The sequence below is a fragment of the Nycticebus coucang genome, chromosome 9 (assembly GCF_027406575.1).
Source record: "Nycticebus coucang isolate mNycCou1 chromosome 9, mNycCou1.pri, whole genome shotgun sequence".
In the NCBI taxonomy this organism is placed as follows: domain Eukaryota; kingdom Metazoa; phylum Chordata; class Mammalia; order Primates; family Lorisidae; genus Nycticebus; species Nycticebus coucang.
In genome coordinates this window covers 85,519,173-85,525,543 of record NC_069788.1, presented here as the reverse complement: position 1 = coordinate 85,525,543, position 6,371 = coordinate 85,519,173, and positions in this window count along the sequence as shown.

Below are 6,371 nucleotides of genomic sequence, written 5' to 3'. Positions count from 1 at the left end.
GTCCTCATATCAAGATTGAGTACATAGGATTCATGCTTCTCCATTTTTGTGATGCTTTACTAAGAATAATGTCTTCCACTTCCATCCAGGTTAATACGAAGGATGTAAAGTCTCCATTTTTTTTAATGGCTGAATAGTATTCCATGGTATACATATACCACAGCTTGTTAATCCATTCCTGGGTTGGTGGGCATTTAGGCTGTTTCCACATTTTGGCAATGGTAAATTGAGCTGCAATAAACAGTCTAGTACAAGTGTCCTTATGATAAAAGGATTTCTTTCCTTCTGGGTAGATGCCCAGTAATGGGATTGCTGGATCAAATGGGAGGTCTAGGTTGAGTGCTTTGAGGTTTCTCCATACTTCCTTCCAGAAAGGTTGTACTAGTTTGCAGTCCCAACAGCAGTGTAAAAGTGTTCCCTTCTCTCCACATCCACGCCAGCATCTGCAATTTTGAGATTTTGTGATGTGGGCCATTCCAACTGGGGTTAGATGATATCTCAGGGTTGTTTTGATTTGCATTTCTCTAATATATAGAGATGATGAACATTTTTTCATGTGTTTGTTAGCCATTCATCTGTCGTCTTTAGAGAAAGTTCTATTCATGTCTCTTGCCCATTGATATAAGGGATTGTTGGTTTTTTTCATGTGGATTAATTTGAGTTCTCTATAGATCCTAGTTATCAAGCTTTTGTCTGATTGAAAATATGCAAATATCCTTTCCCATTGTGTAGGTTGTCTCTTTGCTTTGGTTATTGTGTCCTTAGCTGTACAGAAGCTTTTCAGTTTAATGAAGTCCCATTTGTTTATTTTTGTTCTTGTTGCAATTGCCATGGCGGTCTTCTTGATGAAGTTTTTCCCCAGGTCAATATCTTCCAGTGTTTTTCCTATGCTTTCTTGGAGGATTTTTATTGTTTCATGCCTTAAATTTAAGTCCTTTATCCATCTTGAATCAATTTTTGTGAGTGGGGAAAGGTGTGGGTCCAGTTTCAGTCTTTTACATGTAGACATCCAGTTCTCCCAACACCATTTATTGAATAGGGCGTCTTTCCCCCAAGGTATGTTCTTGTTTGGTTTATCAAAGATTAGGTGGTTGTAAGATGTTAGTTTCATTTCTTGGTGTTCAATTCGATTCCAAGTGTCTATGTCTCTGTTTTTGTGCCAGTACCATGCTGTCTTGAGCACTATGGCTTTGTAGTACAGACTAAAATCTGGTATGCTGATGCCCCCAGCTTTATTTTTGTTACAGAGAACTGCCTTAGCTATACGGGGTTTTTTCCGGTTCCATACAAAACGCAGAATCATTTTTTCCAAATCTTGAAAGTACGATGTAGGTACTTTGATAGGAATGGCATTGAATAAGTAGATTGCTTTGGGAAGTATAGACATTTTAACAATGTTGATTCTTCCCATCCATGAGCATGGTATGTTCTTCCATTTGTTAATATCCTCTGCTATTTCCTTTCTGAGGAGTTCATAGTTTTCTTTACAGAGGTCCTTCTCCTCCTTCATTAGGTATATTCCTAGGTATTTCATTTTCTTTGAAACTATGGTGAAGGGAGTTGTGTCCTTAATTAGCTTCTCATCTTGACTGTTATTGGTGTACACAAAGGCTACTGACTTGTGGACATTGATTTTATATCCTGAAACATTACTGTATTTTTTGACGACTTCTAGGAGTCTTGTGGTTGAGTCTTTGGGGTTCTCTAAGTATAAGATCATGTCTTCAGCAAAGAGGGAGAGTTTGACCTCCTCTGCTCCCATTTGGATTCTCTTTATTTCCTTGTCTTGCCTAATTGTATTGGCTAGAACTTCCAGCACTATGTTGAATAGTAAAGGTGACAGAGGACAACCTTGTCTGGTTCCAGTTCTAAGAGGAAAAGCTTTGAGTTTTACTCCATTCAGTAAAATATTGGCTGTGGGTTTGTCATAGATAGCTTCAATCAGTTTTAGAAATGTGCCACCTATGCCTATACTCTTCAGTGTTCTAATTAGAAAAGGATGCTGGATTTTATCAAATGCTTTTTCTGCATCTATTGAGAGGATCATGTGATCTTTATTTTTGCCTCTGTTAATATGGTGGATAACGTTTATGGACTTGCATATGTTAAACCAGCCTTGCATCCCTGGGATGAAGCCTACTTGATCATGATGAATGACTTTTTTGATGATAAGCTGTAATCTATTGGCTAGGATTTTGTTGAGAATTTTTCCATCTACATTCGTGAGTGAGATTGGTCTGAAATTCTCCTTTTTGTTTGGGTCTTTTCCTGGTTTTGGCATCAGGGTGATGTTTGCTTCATAGAATGTGTTGGGGAAGATTCCTTCTTCCTCAGTTTTTTGGAATAATTTCTGCAGTACAGGAATAAGCTCTTCCTTGAAGGTTTGATAGAATTCTGGAGTGAAGCCATCTGGACCAGGGCATTTTTTAGGTGGAAGCTTTTTTATTGTTTCTTTGATCTCAGTGCTTGAAATTGGTCTGTTCAGGAGGTCTATTTCTTCCTAGCTAAGTCTAGGGAGAGGGTGTGATTCCAAATATTGATCCATTTCCTTTACATTGTCAAAATTCTGGGCATAGAGTTTCTGATAGTATTCAGAGATGATCTCTTGTATCTCTGTGGGATCAGTTGTTATTTCCCCTTTAGCGTTTCTGATTGAGGTTATTAGAGATTTTACTTTTCTATTTCTAGTTAGTCTGGCCAATGGTTTATCTATTTTATTTATTTTTTCAAAAAACCAACTCCTTGTTTCATTAATTTTCTGAATGATTCTTTTGTTTTCAATTTCGTTGATGTCTGATTTGATTTTGGATATTTCTTTTCTTCTACTGAGTTTAGGCTTAGATTGTTCTTCTTTTTCCAATTCCATAAGATCTCTTGTGAGATTGTTGATGTGCTCTCTTTCTGTTTTTCGAATGTAGACATCTAAAGCAATGAATTTTCCTTTCAAAACTGCTTTTGCAGTATCCCACAGGTTTTGGTAGCTTGTGTCTTCATTGTTGTTATGCTCAAGGAAGTTAATGATTTCCTGTTTTATTTCTTCCTTCACCCATCTGTTGTTCAACAGAAGATTGTTTAATTTCCATGCCTTTGGGTGGGGTTGAGCATTTTTGTTAGAGTTGAGTTCAACCTTTAGTGCCTTATGGTCTGAAAAGATACAAGGTAAAATTTCAATTCTTTTGATTCTGTTGATATTGTTTTGTGTCCCAGGATATGATCAATTTTGGAGAATGTTCCATGGGGTGATGAGAAGAATGTATATTCTTTATCTTTGGAGTGGAGTGTTCTATATGCGTCTATCAAGCATAGTTGTTCCAGGGTCTCATTTAAATCTCTTACATCTTTGTTTAATTTCTGTTTAGAGGATCTGTCCAGCTCTGTAAGAGGTGTGTTAAAGTCCCCTGTTATGATGGTATTATCAGATATCATATTGCTCAGACTGAGTAAGGTCTGCTTCAAGAATCTGGGAGCATTTAAATTGGGTGCATAAATATTTAGAATTGAAATGTCTTCTTGTTGTAGTTTTCCCTTGGCTAATATAAAGTGACCATCTTTGTCTTTTTTGACTTTAGTTGCTTAAAATCCACATGTATCTGAAAATAAGATTGCAACTCTTCTTTTCTTCTGAATTCCATTTGCCTGAAAAATTGTCTTCCAACCCTTGACTCAGAGCTTTAATTTGTCTTTTGAAGCCAGGTGTGTTTCTTGCAGACAGCAAATGGATGGCTTGTGTTTTTTAATCCAGTCAGCCAATCTATGTCTCTTTAGTGGGGAATTCAAGCCATTAACATTTATGGAGATAATTGATAAGTGTGGTAGTATTCTATTCGTCTTATTTGGTGAGAGTCCATTGCTTAGTTTTATCTTTTGCATCAGTGTGGAGGTTAGGTTCTGTCCTTTGATTTCTGAGTTCTTACTTTGCTGCTGATCCATTGTGGTGGTCAGTGTGCAGAACGGGTTGAAGTATTTCCTGTAGAGCTGGTCTTGTTGTGGCGAATTTCCTCAATGTTTGTATATCCGTAAATGATTTGATTTCTCCGTCAATTTTGAAGCTTAGCTTAGCAGGGTACAGAATTCTGGGCTGGAAATTGTTCTGTTTAAGTAGATTAAAGGTAGATGACCATTGTCTTCTTGCTTGGAAAGTTTCATTAGAGAAGTCTGCGGTCACTCTGATGGATTTGCCCCTGTAGGTCAACTGGCGCTTACTCCTGGCAGCTTGCAGAATCTTTTCTTTGGTCTTGACTTTGGACAGGTTCATCACAATGTGTCTTGGAGAAGCTCGGTTAGAGTTGAGGCGACCCGGGGTCCGATATCCCTCTGAAAGCAGTGTGTCAGAATCTTTGGTGATGTTTGGGAAATTTTCTTTTATAATATTCTCTAGTATGGCTTCCATTCCTCTGGGGCATTCTTCTTCCCCTTCTGGAATTCCTATAACTCGTATGTTGGAACGCTTCATAAAGTCCCATAATTCTGACAGTGAACATTCTGCTTTCTCTGTCTTCTTTTCTGCCTCTTTTACTATCTGAGTTATCTCAAGAACTTTGTCTTCTACCTCTGAAATTCTTTCTTCTGCATGGTCTAACCTGTTGCTGATACTTTCCATTGCATCTTTAAGTTCCCTAATTCACTGTTTCAGTTCCTTCAGGTCTGCTATATCCTTTTTACATTCTTCATATCGTTCATCTCTTATTTGATTCTGTTTTTGGATTTCCTTTTGGTTATTTTCCACTTTATTAGCAATTTCCTTCATTGTTTCCATCATTTCTTTCATTGTTTTCAACATGTGTATTCTAAATTCCCTTTCTGTCATTCCTAACATTTCTATACTGGTGGAATCATCTGCAGTAGCTACCTCATGGTCCCTTGGTGGGGTTGTTCTAGACTGGTTCTTCATGTTGCCTGGAGTTTTCTGCTGATTCTTCCTCATGAGTGATTTCTTTTATCTGTTTCCTTGCCCTAATTTTCCTTTCACTTCCTCTTGCTCTTTATGTTCTCGTGCCTGTGGACTAAGGGTTACAGGACCAGAAGGGTGAGAAGGTTGAAGAGCAAAAAAAGGGGATGAAAGAAAGGAGGACCGAGTGATAAGAAAAAAAGAAAGATAGAGAAAGGAGAGGGGGTGGGTATAAGGAATATTGACAAAAAGAAGAGAGGCACAGAAAGAGGGAGACAGGGCAATATAGGTGTACAGTAGGGTACTTTGACACAACCTTAAACAACCCCACCTTCTGGGGGTGCCCAGTTGCGTGGTTCCCCTGAGGTCAGCAGCTCTTTGCTAACCTGATCAGACACAGTACCCCACCTCCACCAAGTAGAGAGGAAAGACAAAAATGCTATAAATCAAACCAGAACAAGCAAACAGAAAACTTTACGGGGATAAAATTGGGTGAAAAACCAAATGATATCGGTAGAAACACTAGCAAAAATGAAATTCTAGTTATTAAAAAAGGCAGCAATGGGAAATTATAATTAAACTAGGGAATTTGAGAAAGAAAAAGGGATCTGTGTGGAAAAGATTGAAATTAAAAAAACAAAAGAACATCAGCAACGTCAAAATAAACAAACAAAAAAATCAACTAAACAAAAAAAAAAAGAAAAAAATACACAACCAAAAACAAAGCAGTTTGTATATGTTATTGAATATTGTCTGGGCAACACGTGGTCTTCTGGGGTATGAGATGTTAATCACAGTTCTGATACGACTGGAGGCTGCTGATTTCTCAAACCCCAGCAGGTAGACACCCTAAATCTCTCTTCAGCCCACTTAAAAGGCACTTTGAACTTGTAAACTTGCTGAGCAGAAGCTTTCCCAGCTTTCTCGCTGGAATCACTGCTAAAGTGGCTATCCACTTACCCAGTGTGCCAAAACCAGTCTCACTCTGCCCCTGAGGGTTAGGGCTGCAAGGCGGCTCAGACCCCACCCTTAGGCTACTTGGTTGCTGGGTTACAAGCTCCCACCCTTTTCTAGCTCTTCGACCCTGAGGGCGGAGCTTGCTGGGGCAGATCACTGACAATGGATCCGTGTGACCCATCGCCAAACACTATTAGCTCCGTCTGGCTCAGCAGCTCAGACTGGGGCCCTAGACAACGGCCAAAGTTCTCCGCACTCCCGCTCGGGCCTTCCCCAAGGCAGTTCAGCTCAGTGCCAAGTCCAAGGACATCAAAACAGTTCACAGGTAAGGCCTTTCTGGTTTGCAGTCTCGCTGCTACTGAACTTACAGTTGTGGGCGGGTTTAGACAGATTGAACACACGCGACCACTTGCCGGTTTTCCACTGTTTTAGTCCTCCTCTTGGGGTCCAGAAGTCTCTCGCTGACTCCCTGTATCCTCATAGGAGTGATGATAGGCAGTTCCCACCAGCCATAGATGGCTGGAGT